Source organism: Anoplopoma fimbria, chromosome 4, assembly GCF_027596085.1.
Source record: "Anoplopoma fimbria isolate UVic2021 breed Golden Eagle Sablefish chromosome 4, Afim_UVic_2022, whole genome shotgun sequence".
Lineage (NCBI taxonomy): Eukaryota > Metazoa > Chordata > Actinopteri > Perciformes > Anoplopomatidae > Anoplopoma > Anoplopoma fimbria.
In genome coordinates this window covers 18,896,175-18,914,471 of record NC_072452.1, presented here as the reverse complement: position 1 = coordinate 18,914,471, position 18,297 = coordinate 18,896,175, and the positions used below count along the sequence as shown (strand labels likewise).

At 40.3% G+C, this 18,297-nt stretch overlaps 1 pseudogene; it reads right to left on the bottom strand.

The window, feature by feature from the left end:
- Positions 1 to 18,297, bottom strand: part of LOC129089766 (ecto-NOX disulfide-thiol exchanger 2-like) — a 94,872-nt pseudogene that overhangs the window by 62,995 nt on the left and 13,580 nt on the right.

The window sequence follows — 18,297 nt, the reverse complement described above, 5'->3', positions numbered from 1 at the left end:
CTGGAAAACAGGCCTATTACTGATAGAGCATAACTAACTACAGTGGCGATACCTATGAATGGGCTTCATAAGAAAACAAAAGGCACAAAGAAAATAAGTTTTATGAGGCATGAAATCAAATTAGGTTTGGGTTTAAAGCTGGCAGCAAGAGTATTATTTAACAAACCCCCTTTTTAATATGAAAATGTACTTCAAGGGTAAATAATCACGAATTAGTTAACAGTGTAATTCATTCACACTACAAAGTTCTCCCACCAGCAGTTAGTGTCTGTTTAACACTCTGTTGCTACGAGCAACCCCTGCTGGCAATGTTCCAGTTCCAACAGTTGGGAGATGGGGAATGATTCATTCAAAGTGGTCGTCCATGACAGTTATGGCAGTCTCTAGCCAAAATATAATTTATTGCCAGGCATTATTTTGTATAGTTATCTGTCAAATGATAAAAAATGATACTTCTTTGTGTTATTATCATTTAACTTTGATATTGTTGTTCCATCACTATAACTTTAACTCTTTGTCTTATTCTTTCTTTAGCCACACGTCCCATAGCTCCTTCTTACTCCACATACAAACCTGTCATGGATCACTTAACTTACATACATATTAATGCCTCATTCAAACATGCACACATTTAGTTGACACATATCCTACTTAATCCAATATCTACTCCGGGGTTCTTATCATATTATCACATACATCATTGTAACTGCCTTATGTTACTGTCCATTACTTCTTCTGTGTGCACTTGTTATCTCTTTTTTTCCACGTTATTTTACGAATGTAGGATGTTTGCTATAAGGGCTGTGCAATATGTCGTCATTGTCAGAAGGTGTGTATGGGCAAACGGTAACGTGTAGGTTTTGTGTTGTTGTATGATTTTTATCTTCAGGATGGGATCCAATAAAAAGTATTTACTACCTAATATCATCTAGCCAAAAGTCTACCAGAAGCTGACATCACAAAAAGCCCATTGGATGAGCTTTTACAGGGTCTTGCTCTCTAGATGGCTTTTTTTAATAGCTTTGTATAGAGTCCCTGTATGTTGGTGTTAACATGTTTCCGAACATGTGCTGGTGAGGACAGACAGCACCACTGCGGTGTACCATATAGACAACCAGGGTGGAACACGGCCACTATGCTGTCTCCAAGTGACAAAGGTGCTACTGACAGGGGCGTGGGTTGACTTCCTATAAGACTAGTCCACATCCTGGGTGTAGCAAACGGGGAGGTGACATTTGAAATCAGGACAGGGCTTCTCCTGGGAGACTGGCGGTTATTCCCAGATGTACTGACCCGAATCTGGGTTCGATACGGGGTAGCCCATGTTAATCTTTTGCATCAATGGAGAAAAGCCTTTGCCTGGAATGGTATTCCCTCATGGGTCAGAGAGGGGCAGTTTGGGGCTAGATGCTCTGTCACAAGAATGGCCAACTGGCTTGTTATATGTTTTCCCCCCTCTCCCTCTGATTCCTCAAGTCCTCCAGAGGATCAAGGATAGTCATTGCATAGTTCTGCTGGATGCTCCATACCAGTCAGAAAGGCCGTGGCTTCCAGCCGTGATTCACCTGATACAGGGTCATCTGTGGCAACTGCAGTCCCGAGGTCACCTTCTGTTGCAGGTAGACGGGCAGATTAGGCATTAAACCCAATTACCCTGTGCCTGTGGGTCTTGATGCAACAGAGTCCGTCTCTCAACACTAAGACGAGACAGTCACAAGACATTGAGCAGTGCAAGAACTCCATCTACTCCAATTACTCCCTGAGGTAGAGAACCTTTTCATACTGGAGTTTGGGCATGAATGTTGACCCAGTAGCCTTTTTCCTGCCGCTTGTCTTTTGCTTCCTGTAGTTTCAGTTGAACCAAGTACAACTATGGTTTATGAGCATTTCATGGCTTCACATTGGGGCTGCATCTTTTAGTGTTTCAGTTTTTGAAGGGTGCCCGAACTTGTGGGCACCAAGACTTGCCTCTTGTATTGAAGCCTCTCACTAAGGCCCCATATGAGCCCACTGCTTGCACACTTGAAAGGTCGGTCTTTCAAGAAAGCTTTTGTTCTGTCTCGGCTAGACGAGTTGGAGAGCCGTGACATCTTTCTGGTAGTAATAGTTGTCACTTTGACCTAACCCTGTCTTTTTGCCAAAAAGTGTACTCAGTCTATGAGTCATGTACTAAAGGTCGGTCAGTTTCAACCCTCTTCGTCCTCACAGGCAGAACAGGAGGAGAAGCTCAACCTGTGCCCAGTTAGGGCACTGCAAGCCTATGTAATTCACAATCAGCCTCTAAGGAAGTCTCCTTCACAGCTTTTATTCTGCTAAGGAAGGCAAAGGGCAATGCCCACCCCATCCACAGCCCGTTCACCCTGCTGCCATCTGGCAAGCGATACAGAAGTATCAACTGCCGTATCACCAGACATCAGAGCAGCTTCTTTCTTCAGGGTGTTGTACTCCTAAATTCAGCCTCCATTCTCCACCACGTAATATAGTTTTGCTTTTTATGTGCTTTTATTATGTAGCAAATGGGTCTACAAATCGCATTTTGTTGGGCAACCCTGTGTTGTACAATGACAAATAAATGAATCCTGTAACCTTGCGAGACTGAGGTAACTTAGCAGCATTTGTTACATTGGGTGGTTGATGTAATTTCCAATACTTATGTGGAACAGGGGTTTTCAGTTCCTGCAGGGATGCGAGCCAACTCAATCAGAAGTGTAGCTACTTCATTGGCTGCATTGAAGGGACTTCATTGTGCTGCCAAATCCCGGTCTACACCATTAAAATTTGCAACATTTTAATGAGTTAGTGAGACCTGTTCAACACCAGTAAGCACTGCTATTCTGATGTCTGTGGCTATGTGAATTTCAGACAATTCAATCCTATCAAGACTGTAGTAGCAGTCATCCTTTTGTCTCACAGATCCATAGTTACATGGGAGAGTCTGAAAACAAAGATATTTCACTGCTGAAGGTCAACATCAGTATACTCAGGCCTGTTTGTGGCATTATCGACGGGTTAAGACAATAAATTGTTGGCAAGGTTGACCAGAGGACAGAGGAATACATGGATGTAATCAGTACAGAAACATTGAAAACCCTGCCTTAATCTTTCTTCAGAGGACAATGTGAGTTATGAGTCCTAAAGTCTCTTGAAAACTCTTGGAGAAAAAAAAGCTAAATTATATCCATGAGATAAAGTGTCTTAGACATGGCTGCCAGAGTGAATAAATCCTGCCAGATTTAGAGATGAGAGTGTCTGTGTGTCTGTGATAATAAGTGGTAGCTTGTAAGGTTGTAAGGTCAAAAAGAGAGAGAGAGAGAGAGAGAGAGAGAGAGAGAGAATGTGAGAGAGAGAGTAAGAAAGAGACCGAAACAGCGAGATAGACGTAATCATATTTGCCAGAGAGGGGGGAGATGGAGGAGAACCATTTTTATGGCTATTCAACGGCACTCGGCTGTCATCATAGTTTCGGTGTGTGACTCGGTGAAATAACAAGCTCCATTCACCAACCTTGACCATATAGATATCTAGAGAAGAAAACACTTCTCACCTTTATGGTCAACACAACTCAAACTGAATAAAAAGTTTACCTGACTGAATTCAACAACATCGATGTTGGCATGGTTTTACATGTGCTGATGGTGTGACAGGCCTACAGTGTTTGTAAGGTAAAACATGGTGATACAAAAAGATGATTCAGCCCCTTTCTTCACCAATTGGTGACACATATGATGGTTTGTTTTGACCTTTACTTGTTATACCACTGACAAGTTTCATCAGATTCAGACGACTGGCATTATGGACAGGCACACAAACAACCATACAAACTGATACAGACTGTTCCCAAGTCTGTCTCCTGCTACCACATCGGAAAGAAAACAGTATAATTCTAAAAATAAGATGGCTATGTTACGGATTGACAAATGACTCATGGAAAATGACAAATGATAATGTTGAATTAAATAAAATCAAGGCGTTTTTTTCATTTTGACAAAGTGATGACACTTTTTAGTTAGTTTATTCAATCTGTCATATTATCTGTCCAAACCAGTGATACTTTAATAACAATAATTGTCTTTATTTATACAGCACTTATCTTAAAGTAGAATTGACAAAGTGCTTCACAGACTATTGATGCAGCTGTCTGGTCAGCTCTGATTAAGTCATAGAGGATGAAATGCAGGGACTCTTAAATCGAAGGAAAAACACTTTTTTTTCTTCATACCAGCAAATTATATTGATTTTGTCTTTGTTTGCTAAGTATAAAGTCTAATATTTGTTTAGCCTGGCCTAGATTTACTCTTTCAACAACCCCAAAGCTTTCAAATGTAAATGTACACCGTGTTTTTCAAGTGTTTAGGAATATAAAAATGTCACATTGTGGAATAATGAGCAGTTAGCTGCCGTACAGTATTGGAGGTATATACTTGACCCACTCAAGCATTCAGCTCCTCAAAAGTCTTGTCAATGTTGCCGGGTTTAAAAGGCACTACACAGTTGTGGTCCACCAACACAGATGCTCAGATGCCAATTATTTTGCCTGATTAGAGGTTTTCTGAGGACTGAGTAGGCCTGTACAGACTGTGCTTGATTGACACCTCCCTCACTCTCATAAGCTTTGTAGCAACTGCCGGAGCGGGACAAATTACATTATGCAGTCTGGTGACTTCACATTACTTCTGCATAACTCTTCCCACCTTCAATCTGAGAAGTCTAATCAGCCATCAACCCGACGAAGTGAAAACACCTGTGTGGGTGTGCAGGGCCTTTGAAATCTTTGATTACTCACAACCATAACCCAAACTATATTTGTATACTGCTACCGATATTGATTTTGGAGAGTATAAAATAACAATATATCAGCTAATAGTATTTTAAATAAAAGAAACAAACCATATTGATATGGATCTCTAAGATGTGTTTACTTAGTGGGTCATGTCAAGAATTATGGATCCATGAGATATTATATATTTTTCTCTCTGATGTAATGATGGCTAGCTTACTAGCTAGCAGGATACAACATTTCAGTAAGACAGTTTTGGAGCTGTATTTTTACTCCATTAGCCTGTTTGTCTTTAGCCTGTGTATACGTCTAAGCTAGACTTGGAACATCTTTCTGCACTGAACGCCCAAAGACGAAACTCATATTCATCCTCTCACCTAACACAAAGTGTGACAACAAACAGTATCCATTTGAGTATCCATTTAAAAATGATGACCAACCTCTTCATAAATCACACACAAGCACACACACTGTTTAGTTGGAAAGTGATGGAGACCTGCCACGTTTTCTCTAGTTTAGAGTCAATACAGAGCAGGATTCATTTAGTCATGATGGAGACTGGATAGTCTATCCATCTTGATTTTCCAAAGACCATGAAACATAACATGTGACTGAGTGTGTGCATCTTTTTTTGCTTGCGTCATTTCATGCTCTCTGCCTTGTGTGTGTGTGTGTGTGTGTGTGTGTGTGTGTGTGTGTGTGTGTGTGTGTGTGTGTGTGTGTGTGTGTGTGTGTGTGTGTGTGAGGCTCAGGGGGAATACATGCATTTGCGTGTGCTGAGTATGTTCAGAGTGGCTCTAAAGGTTCAGAGCAGACAGACCATAAAAGTGAACTGAAGCTATGGATTATGGATGGAGTGCAGCAGAGGTCAGGTTTACGGCTCGGAGGCTTCCTTTCAGCTGCCTGTTTAAGTGCAGGCAGAACAGGGCCAGTGGACGCACAGACGTAACTCTGACTGCACTTAGCAGTCAACTATGATTGTCCAGAGATTTCCGCTTCATAAATGGTTAAAGGAGAGAGACAGACAGAGATGGTAGGAGTGGAGTATACGAAAAAAGGAACCGGTAGGATTACTTCAAAGAGAATGATTTGATCCTGTCTGACAAAGTGTTCGTTAGTCTGTCTGCAGATGAATACTGAGCTCCGCTGAGAAAAAGTACCTCACTGATTTCCTGACAAGCATAGAGATCATATGATTGGGTTCCGTTCTGAACGGAAATATGTGTGATAAAAGAAATAAAAATGCTCTCACAAAAACGAGTTATAGCTGAAAAGATTATTCTGCAGTATAAGCGGTTAAAACTAAAGGTGTTTAAAAAAGAGCTGAGTCCAATTTCTCATTATATAACAAACATGATCTAAACTTTAGCTTCTAAGGATTAAGACAGAGGTACTGTTGTTTTATTCTGTTACTTCTTTCAATTTATATGGATTCGGTTTGCAGCACAACCCAATTTATCAAATGTACTGTTTGAATTTTGCAGAGCGAGCGAGTGAAGGCGAAAAACTGTGAAGAACTCCGCTCTCTAAAAACTGAATGAGCAGCGTGTGCTCTAATGTGGCTGTGGGTTACAGCGGCTGACTCAGCTGTAATGAGACATTAATGAAGATGTTGGGTAATTTGGGAGGGAGAGAGAGAGGGAGGGAAGGAGGGAGGGACAGAGGTAGGGAGGGGGAATAGGGGAGGAGAAAGGAGGAAGGAGGAGGCAAAGGTAGGGAAGCACCAGCTGCTATTCCAGATGATCCATGAGGGGAGCCACAGCTGTCCTCTTCACCCGACCCTCCTCCCTCTCCATCTCTGTCTCCTCCCTTCTGTCCTCTACACACCACCCTTCAGACACTGCTTCAGCAAAACGACTTTAATGAAGATGTATCACCTCAGCCCAGGCCGTATCCATTGTTTGCCACACAGATCAAATCCCTCCAAACACCTCTGCCTCTCGGCGCGTGGGCAAAGAGTGTTTCCCTCCATCTCCATCACAGACAGCTCCACCACTCCGTCGGTAATGTTTATGATACTCTTGAAAGGAGAGCTGGCAGAGGCTGTTCTGAGTGTGAGAGCAGTAAAAAACACAAATATAATTCACTAGGGGAACCACCATAGTAAAGGGTGGCAACTTCCAAAGCCATTTATCTTAAAGTGGCCCTATTATGCTTTTCCACTTTTTCCCTCTTTAGTGTGTTATATATATTTTTGTACATGTAAAAGGTCTGTAGAGTATAAAACCTGAAGTCCACGCCTAAAAGGAGTTACCCTCCCCCTCAGAAGCTCCTGAGCTGCCTGAAACGGCTCCATTGAATTATCTCCTTAACTTCGTTAACTTTATGGGGTCATAATGTTACGGAAGTGACGTAAAACTCCTTCCGGCTAGTTTGGCCCTCAAGCAACAAAAGCGAGAGACGGAGCTGAAGCTCCAGCAGAAGAGTTTTTTTAAATGAGAAACGTTGACCAAACACAACAGAGCGGGGTAGCTGACCAATCAGGGCAGTATTTGCTTTCTGGAGGGAGGAGCAAACGCTACAACGGAGCATTTCAGAGAGAGGGTGAGAAGAGGTGCTGCAGGACAGCCAGGATGAGAAAAAACAAGGCGGATTATGAGCAATAACGCATGTAAACATGTTGTAAGTGTAACTTGAGATAAAAATATGCACCCGGAAAAAAGCATAATAGGGCCTGTTTAAATATGGATACTACTGACAATCAAATGCATGTATGTGAACACACTAATATAAAGCATGTACTTAGTATGAAAAATAAGGCAGAAAAAACCTCCACAAAAGGAGAGAGAAAAAATACTTTTCACAGATGGAGAAGGAAACCCAGGAGCCTAACTTTATGTTAAGTGGATTCGGTAAGCTTGAATGTAATGCGCTCAATGCAGAATACTTACAATGAAGTGCTCTCTGAGGTTGTAATGACATTGGAAAAATAATAAACAGATGGGCACCCGCGCCAACGCTTCATTAATCTTAAAGCGCTGTGCTTTAAAATATTTAGCCAGTGTTCTGGATAACACTGTTAATGAAGTGGTACAACTCTGTGTTGGCTGAGCACAGTTTATTTGAATGAGATGTTGTGTGCCTTTCAGGGACTTATCAATGACAGAGTTCTCTGATTGGTGTTTATTATGATTATGAGTTGTTTCCATGTTAAATCCAAGAGTTTTAACCTCCTTGAATTGTATTTTTTTATAACCTTTAACCTTATTGCAACATGAGAAAAACTGATATTGTGGAAGAATCTGTCTAACTCTGACAGAATGCTGTCACAATTAATAAGTCAACTATAATGTCAGCTCCTCTGCGAATATTTTTGTGAGTGCATTTGAGTGTTGCTTACATATTCATGGAGTCATAACTCATCTCCAGAGTCAGCTCACTGTATCTATTTTAATTGGATTGATCTCAATTGCCAGCACAAACTAACACGGGACCCTCGACAAGGATTTGGGTTCCATCATCAAATCACTACATAGCCCTAATACCAACTAACCAAGCAATCTCATTATTCATCTATAATGCACAAAGAAACAGAATCAATTCAAAAAAATGCTGTAAAAGGGACAGTTTAAAGTTCTTAATGAGATTCTTCTCATCTTCTGCTTCTTCTGAGGTTAAACTAAAATGACTGCGTTGCGGTTGTATACCTCCGCAAACCTATACAGTTGCAGATTAAATCCATGTCTGTCTAGAATCATATGGTTTATGTAGTAAAGACTTTGAAGTAATTCAATAAAAGGTATTATGTGTATTTTTTGGCAGAAATTAAAGTTTGTAGTCATTTTGTTGACATGTATGAATTCAGTGAAACCAAAGAGCTTGTGGTGGTGGACTCCCAGAGGAACAGGAGGTCCTGGATCCTGGTTATCATCCATGGAAGGGAAGTGAAAAGGGTGGACTCAAAAGTACCTTGGCTTCCAAATCAATGAAAAACTGGACTGGACTAACACCACTGAATCGCTATTCAGGAGTGGACAGAGCACTGTTCTTCCTGAGGAGCATCAGATCCTTCAGTGTGTGCAACAGGCTCCTGCAGATCTTTAACAGTCTTTATTAGCCAGTGCTCTGTTGATGAGATGGTGTGCTGGGGTGGCGACATCAAGGCTTGGAGGTCAGCATCTGTCAGGTTGGTCCTGGACAGTGTGGAGGCAGTGGCGGTGAGGGCAACGAAGCACAAAATCAAAGCCTTCATGGATAACCCTTTGTAACCCTTAGTTCTGACCAAATGTGAGATATGGTCACAGCTCTCCCTTCTGTTTCCAAGCTATGGCATTTGAAAAATGGCCATGAAAGTGTTTTTACAGTTTTTTTCTTTGACCTTTTGGATACATCCTATGAGAAAATTGTGTGAAATATTGTCATAATTAGCGAGGAATTATTGAGTTTATTTTGTGAGGTCAAAGTGACCTTGACCATCAAATTCTAATCAGTTCATCTTTGAGTCCAAGTGAACGTTTGTGACAAATTTCAAGAAACAGCTGTTTCGGGGGCGGATGCATCAAAGACCCTCCTACATTCACAGTCATAATATAAGCAACCATTCATGCCAGTTGGATGAATAAATGAATAGCCAGCAAAATACTTTGCATACAACATGTCAGCTAATAGGAACTAAACAAAAATCCCCATTTAATATCATAAAATGGGCGACAGACTTCGCTCTCTAATAACGTTTAATGATGGACTTGATACAGAAACGTATCAGTGGATTCATTATAAGAAGCAGAGATGAGCATCCCCCGGGGTTAAGGATGGTCGTTCAATGACAAAATAAGTTTTAAAATCCACTAGTGGTGCAGCCTTGTTAGAGAGCAAGAGACAGCCTCCTTCCTCTCTATTGTAACATTTGTAACTCACCACTGTTAGTTACCTTTTGTGTGAATGATGACAAGCCATTGTTAACTGATAGATGAAGCCGTTGCGTAATGAGGATTAATAGTGATTTAATGTACGTTTCGTTCATGTGGTAATGAACCAACACATGTTCAAGTGAGAGGCAGTGTTCATGTCTGAGCTGCATAAACATGGACGCTTATCAAACGAGTCCCAGAAGACGCGGCTGGCAAGCAAGCAAGACACAGGCGGACCGAGAGATGCAATGCTAGGCTCTGTTAGCAGGACAGACAGACTTGAGATCGGCACAGTGCAAGCTAGCTCATCAACTTAATTTTACTATTATTTGATGACATAAAACCATGAATGTATTTAAGAATATCCATGCATCAAAATGTGAGACTAGGAGAGCACACAAGTTTATCAGATTGCTCTTCTAGCAAATCACTCTCATGGCGTAAACATTGACAGTTGCTTCAACACAAGTTGAAGTTGAAGTTGGGGCCGTTGCATAATTTGCGTTGCCACAAGGCCCAAAGGCAGGCAATTAGTTCACTTGTGCCTCAGGTCGGCTCTGGTTACTGCTTCTCTTGTCCTGTGGGAATATTTGACTCCTTGTACATGACATATTGATAAAGTTAATTAAGTTATGGGACCTTGTGGTTTGGAGAGTCGAGGATTTAGTTTATTCAGAGTCTCCTATTATTCATATTTAATAATTTACTTTTTTAATTATTGCTTTCAAATATGGGTCAGAATAACTGCAACTCTCCTTGTGACACTATGCAAATTAATGTAGAAGAGTTAAAAAGTCTATTTATGAAAGCAATTTGAGAGAGAGATAATTTTTCTCACACAAAATACTATTATATATTATATAACATATATATATAAACATCTCCTCTAAATTAAAGGCTTTTTTTTTAGTGTGGTGCACCAAACAACACACAGTTCAGTTGTGATATGTTGCCTGTTGTTAGTCTGAAACTGCCTGTTAAACACAGACCATTTTGCAGATTATACTTTTTTTGTTAAATTGCAAACATAACATTAACCTGAGAATTCTATTCTTCTTTCAATAAAGTGAGCTGCCTCTTCTTGGTGATGCAACACTATGGAGAAGAACTTAAACCACCATCTTGTGTACTGAACTTTATGTTTTTTGCTAAAATAACTTTTGATATTGATTGTTTTTGTGTTATTGTGCTGTAACAGTGCATCTGTGTTTTCAGGGCATAGACGTGTCGGCCGACTGAGTCACACTCTTCAACCACAGAAGTCTGCTCATGCCTCAGTTGAGGTTGTGAACCGTAGTTCACAGGAAACCAGGCCTAGGAGGGATTATAGGGATGTTGACGTTTTTATATATCTTGACTTTAAGCGAGCTAGGTTATACAGAAGGGATCAGCAAGCAGGAACATTATCTTCTCCTAAACCCCTCTGTTGTAAACTTGGCACATTTCATATGCCAACACACATTGTCACGCACGCACAGGCACTAGTTAAACACACTCTAAGCACTAAGCATACAGGATGAACCAGAGCCCGCACACACACACACACACACACACACACACACACACACACACACACACACACACACACACACACACACACACACACACACACACACACTACATGCTGGAACATTGTCAGCTTCTGACCCCATGCGACCTGACCAAAGCAGGCACTAGTTAAACATCATAACTCTAAGCTCTATTTCTAAGCATACAGGATGAACCCTCTGATATGTGTCATGCATGTGAACAGTTTGACATGTTAGGAATGAACTGTAATTCCTTTTCTTGCAGAAAGTAAGACGAGAGGATTGTTACCACTATCATATCTGTCTGTTAAATATAAGGCTCCAGCCAGTTAGCTTAGCTCAGTGCAAAGACTGGCAACAGGGGGACACAGCTAGCCTCCAAAACTAGCCAAGCAAAACTAGCCAAGCATCATGTTATTATTCCTTCGGTATAGGCGTACAGAAACCAAAGTGTATAAAATACATATTTATTTGTGGTTTTACAGGGTGTTTTGTGCAAGACAATTTCTTTGGTAGGGTCAGTAAGTCTCATTGCTTCAGAATCACTGCTCATGGCCAAGAAATAGTCCCGCAGTGAGTTTTATAGATGCTAGTAAGCGGGTTCTGTTACCTCTGGACAGAGCCAGGCTAGCTGTTTCCCACTGCTTTCAGTCGTTACTACAGTGTGCATGTATGTGCTCAGCCAATCAGGATGAATTTATTCAAGCCCATGGGGGCAGGATAGGATTAGTAACTCTTTGGTGAGTTGTGAGTCAGCGAGGATACTCCTTGAAGGGGTTACCACACATACTGTAAACCTCCTGAGCTCCAGCTGGACTCTGTACAGTCAGACAAGGATGACTTACCGCCCCCACAGGCCCCCAAACAGGAATAAAAACACACACATGTCGTCGTACCCCGGCCACATTTGGCATTTTCAAAGCAGGGAAATGAGCTAAGAGCACATCCTTAATTCTAACTGCCTGGGGGAGTAGATAAAGAGGAGGCGAAGCTCCAGACATTCAAACATTGACGCATCGGGAGCTGCCCAGTGCGATGAGTACAGCTTCTCCAGTGCTGATGCTCACCTACTTGCTCAAGGGCACTTTGAGGGCAGCGGAGGGGGAGGAAACACTGTTACTCATATATCCTCCTACACATATTTTCTTTTCCAGTCAGTCTGTGGATTCAAGGCATCCTCCAAAAATGGTTTTGAAACCTTTAGGTTTGCTGTTTCTCCCACCTCTAAAAACATGTAGGCAGCTTCTAACCACGACGTCAACTTAAATCTAGAAAAAAAAAGATGAGCTGTGGGATATAAATTCCCACAACAATATATTCACTGTGCAATATGCCACACTTTTTTTTGGCATGGCACCGTGTTTGGCAGCATGTAGCATGTTTTCTGTGGTACCTGGCATGAGCTGCTGTCCAGTTATGCTTAGCGGAGGCATCCCCAGGTTGCTCATGGCTGTTGCCCAGGCTCTGTGGTCTGACACAGGCATCGTCATGGAGTAAGAAGCCATGGTGTGATTTAAAAAAAAATGGATCATTATTCAGGATTGATTTAGATGGGTTAAGGGAAAGTCTAAGGTCAAAACCAGAACTACGCATAAGGCCTCAAATCCCTGGCTTTCTTTTATGATAAATCTTTTACCTTATTGACATGAGTGCTTTGTGATCTCCAGCCTACTTTCAATTCTGTCACGGGAGCGAGTGGATGTGAGTACACTGTGACCCCGCTTTCAGTTTGACTTTTACAACACTGTCATCTATATTCCTCTTCATGAAGTTGTTTGTTCAACTACCACACAGAGGTTCAACAGTCTGGTCTCTTGGTACTTCCTGTCTCAGTGACCTATGACCTCTGCTCAAAAGGTCGCGGCTGCTCCGACTGACAATGCTGACACACACAAAGACGAGCACACAGACGCTCTGTACTCCTTGCCTTGAGTTTTGTTCAGAACATCTGGTCGAAAAAAGGACAGCCATAACTGCTTAAAGTGACATTTTGGACTTTATCTAAGTTAAAGCTATATAAGTAAAAATTCTTTAACTTTTACTTCTACTAATAAACTTAAGAATAAAAGCTCTTCATCCCGCCATTTACATGGAAGATTCCATCAAACTGTTAAATTGGTTACGAGTATATCCTAAATGTTGTCTGATGTGACGTTTTGAAGTATCTTTAGAATATATAACTTTTCCCTGTGAATAATATGTATAATTCATAAAAGGTTAGTTTTAACTAAGTATTTGCATTTGATTTTAACATTTGATAGAATGTCACCTAACTTTTTATTTTTTCATTTTTTGTGTATTGGCTTGGTCATTGTCTGAACTTGTCAACGTGGTACTACAATCTCTGGTTTGCTTTTCCTTTTGTTTTCATTTTGCCAATTCATGTCATGTAATCCCTAATTTGTATTAAAATATGATAGATTGTTGGTGTTTCTTATGTTAATTGTTGCTGGAGATATTAAGGATGGTGCGCAACTGACATGTTTTTGCAGATATATAAAGAAAATAATAATGTATGAATGGAGCAGTTGCTTTGTCTCTGACTGGCTACTCCTGATCTGATCATACATGTGATTAATCATGTGATTGAGCTGAGACTGAAAGCTGTTTTTGTATTTCACTCCCACACTTCAGTTTGAATAGTAGAAAGTTTTTTTTTTATAAATGTGTTTTATTCCTAACACTCAACTTTTTTACGCCTCAGTTGACCCTTTATGTTTGCAATTCTTAGAAGTTTGATAAATAAAAGACCTGAGCAAAGATCAACTTGACACATGGTACACCAGGGCATAAAGCAGTATACATACAACATTGCCTCAAGTACAAATGCAAACCTCATTTCTGAGGCATAAAATCACTTAAAATTCTCCAACCGACCACTACAAACGTACATATCAGCTGCCACAGTAAACCTCAGGCTCATGGTTCTCTGCCAAGTCCTGAGTCTTTCATAGAAAAGCAAACATATTCAGATCCCCACAGATAAAAAACCCTGCAGTTAAGTCAACAGTAACACATCGCACATCCACCGGCGGGTGATTCTCGATCTGGAGTTCATTTCACAGCTCTGAGTGCTCTTGCTAGTTGAGCTCTCGCTGGCAGACCTGTAAATTAGCGAGCGGCAGCTGCTGTCGGCTGAGCCACAAGCCTGTCTTTCTCTTCCCTGACACTTAGTTTAACTGTGTTAATACAAACCGGCGCTAAACAGCACTGAGACTTTACACTTAAAAAATGTTTTTCACAATGCTTAGTTTACTTGTACTCACAATGTGTGTGTGTCCCTGGCCTGTTCATGTGTGGGGTTGTTTTTAAAGCAACACACTGGGATAAGAAATTTCACTATCGAGCTGACAGAACGACAGCTTCTTGTGCTTCTTCTCTAAAAATATGCTGGAAAGATGTTTACAAACCAAACAGCCAGATGTTTTCCATATTACTGTAGATACAATATAGTGTAATTATGACATTTCAAAGTGTATTTATTTATTTATTAATTATTAAGCCTGTGTTTTGTAAAAAGGCTTTGCCAAAGAGGAAATCATCAGCACCAGCGTGTTTGTCATATAGCAACAAGGACTGCTTTACATTGCCTTTCATTCTGCTAATTAATATTCTTCGAAATTCCACTAACACAACAACAGCGTCCCTGCTCAGACCCACTCATTAAAAGTTGTCTTTATGTTGCCATGGAGAGGCCCGATAACAGATTTGTCATCGTGTTGTTGCTCCAGTCGGGAACATGTTAATGTTCCCGACGGGAGCTTCATGGGCCTGTTAACTGCTTACAAGCCTATTAGCTGTGCTGTTGACTGGGTGGCAGTACACTCGGGGAAGAGATAATACAGTGGGAGGAACATAAAGGTTTACTACACGACCATGACCCTTTTAACGCCAGTTTACAACACATGAGTGTTAATGGTCTGCATGAAAACTAATGCAGGGTTTAACAATAAGCTGCCTACTGTCCTGCTGTTAGTGAAAATGCTGATTTGAACTGGAAAAGATATCAGAAATTAGCCCAGTTGGTCATGTGCCAAGAAATAGTTTCCTGACTACTATAGCGTTTCTCACCCTGTGACGCTGCTATCGGCCCACTCTCCGCTTTCTGACGTCTTTTTAACAAACTAGATTGCGAGCCAGCTCAGAGTTAGTCAGAGAGGAGTGTGGTGAGTGGGGGCTGCTACTTTGGAGTATAAAGCAAGGAAAAACATCAGTTACACATTAAATGGAAGGATGAATCAATCACCACAAGGTTTGGACAATTCGTCAGCAATAAGGTACTCTGAGTTGCCACATACAAAAGCCAACAATGGCAACAAATGTAAAACAAATGTTGCCAGTAACACATGCAGCAAGCCCGAGTAGTTGTAGAGAGGCTAATGGACAACTCTTTAACTCTTTATGCCTTTTTTAACTATTTTACACAAAACCACAACATTATTTATATGAAGTGTATACAGGCATTTTCTGGAGCAACTCCCATATCCCATATAAGACCATCCATTATCACATGACCAAAGTTTCATACTTGGTGTGACACTTAATTAGATATTGATGAAACCTCATTACAACTGAAGTATCTTACAAACCTCATTACAAACCAGACAACTCAATTATATTCCGCAATTTTGAGATGAGGTTTACAGTTAAAAAAGCCAATAAGTAAACCTACAGTTAGGATTACTTGTCAGCCTTGTCCTCCCTCTTTGATGAGTTTATTAACCAGTGTGGTGTTGATCTTATCTGTGCCCAAATGTATACTTATTAAAAGGAGTAATTACATTTTCATTCCAGCCTATTAAATTAACCACAAGTCAATCAAAGTTTTATTTGTGTCCTCATAAAACATATAAGAGTTCTTAGATGAAATATGGATTTGTTTTCAAATATGGTCTATTCTACATTTGTATAAATCTTCACATAGTGACACTGTCATTTAGTTTTCTTGAATTTAAGTGGATCTACTTTACTAGTTGTTTAAGATTTTATTTTTAACTGTATTTTTAGTACTTAATTACTGTATATTTATAAAAAAAAAAAGAATTCTAGGAAACTATTCTAAGAAAACCGTAGCCCTTTTGTAACAGAGCCGGTAAAATTGCACAAAGTGCACCAAATGCAGATCCAGCTCATTAAAACAAAGGCAAACAGAGACAACACACGGATCCAATCTTTACAATCCTACAAAATGTTTTATAATACACCAGCACAGTCATCTTTAAAAGAGTTTATCTGAATCTATCTGAGGTTATTTGATTCGTCAGATATTTGCCTTCCATTTCATCATGCTCACATCATCCGTCAGAAACAATAGACAGCCGCAGGAACGTGGAAACACCAATTCACCTAAAGAGCTACCTTCTCTGTGAAGCTGTGAGTCTCATTAACAGAGTCACAGTTGAAAGCCCTTTACTTTAAAGCTGGTGGTTCAAGAGGAGATTGTCATATAAGAGTCAAGGACAAAGTTTGATAGCTGCTGATAATGAGTCAGAATTCATTAGCGAGAGGCATCTGGGACAATTTCCTTCAATTCAACATGTGGTCCCATGCTGTTCCACACAATTATTTCTGAGAGTCGTGGATGATTGATTTAGTGCTAAGTTGCGGAGAGGGTGAGCGGAAATTGAGTCACATTGACTTAACTCAGCAGAAGTAATACAGAAGCTGATTGAAGTAAGAAAACACCTTGAAATTAATGAAGTCCACATAGAAACAAGTCAACTTTTGACTTCCATACTTTAATGTTTGTCCTGGTGCCACTATTTTGCATGAGCTTAATGTTCTGGAATAAACCAAAAATATATTAACATACCAGCAAAACAGTCATGTAGAAAATATCTGCAAAATATTGTATCTTTTTTTTTTTTACCCAAGATTATGTTTGATACTGAAAATACATTATATGCAAACTGTCTCTGCTGGTTGCCATGGCGTCATCAGTCACTGCATCCGTTCTATTTGTGTAGTGATTCAACAAACACAATATAATGTGCTAATTGGTAACATTTAGAGTTGCTTTTCCCACTCTTTTAATGCTAAGCTAGGCTAATCATCTGCAGGATGTGGCTCCATATTTACCAAATGAGAGTTGTATTGATCTTCATATCTAACTCAGTAGAGAACACAGTGGGTGTTAGAAAGTATTCGAGTAACAAGACCTCTGTAGCTCGCTCCTCATTTATGTTTTCGGCCAACACACCCGATATCTCTGATTCAACTGTTGGCGGTTGAGTTGCATTGTGGGTAATGTAGGCACCAGGTTTTAACAAGAAAGACAAATCTGTGAGATGAAAAAAAGGTGATATCTCCGATTATGCTGCAACAATTATGATACTGTATTTTGTAACTGTCAATCCTGAGGATGAGTGAAATGCTAAAGCGGTGAAGACAATGTGAGGTCAAAACCAGTGAAACTTTATAACCAATATGCTCAACTAAATGAACGCTTCTTCAAATTACTCTTCCTCCTTACTTCTTCCTCTGCCAAAGAACGCTTGAAGAGCCTTTTTTGTTATCGCTGACTTGAGAATTGAACATGAATATAGACATGCAGTTCAGAGCACATGTGTAATGATTAATGGGGCGCTATCCCTGTGTCTGTAGTTATAATGCAAATCTAATTAGGCAAACACACATTTTTCAGCACTTTTTTAGACTTACATCTTGCTGTGTCGAATATTGTAAAGTGTCAAATCATGAGCTGACTTGCTTGTATTCAATGATATGTGAGCCAAGTCAGCAGTATTTTAGCCTACTATCACAGTTATGTATTGTTTTGCTAATGAAATAAGTTCACTGAGAAAAACAAATTATTCTCCTCACACTGGTTTCTGGGGTCTAATGGGTCAATTTGTGGTTCGCCTGCAGTGGTAAAAGAACTTCTGACAGTATATTACATTTGATTTCTCCGCTGCCTCTGATCAGGAAATTTAATTTCCATTTTAGAGTGTACCGTTCGCCATACAGTACTTTCTGTCAATTTGGTCTGAAGCCCACAGCCAATTTCTGTCAATCCTCTGACATTTTCTTTGCACTGTGGTAGCCAACAGCCAGCGGAGGGTTCATTACTTATTTCAAATACAGTTAAAGCAACAGGTTGGAACCTTCTGAAACAGTATTCATTTTTTTATTCTTACGTCTT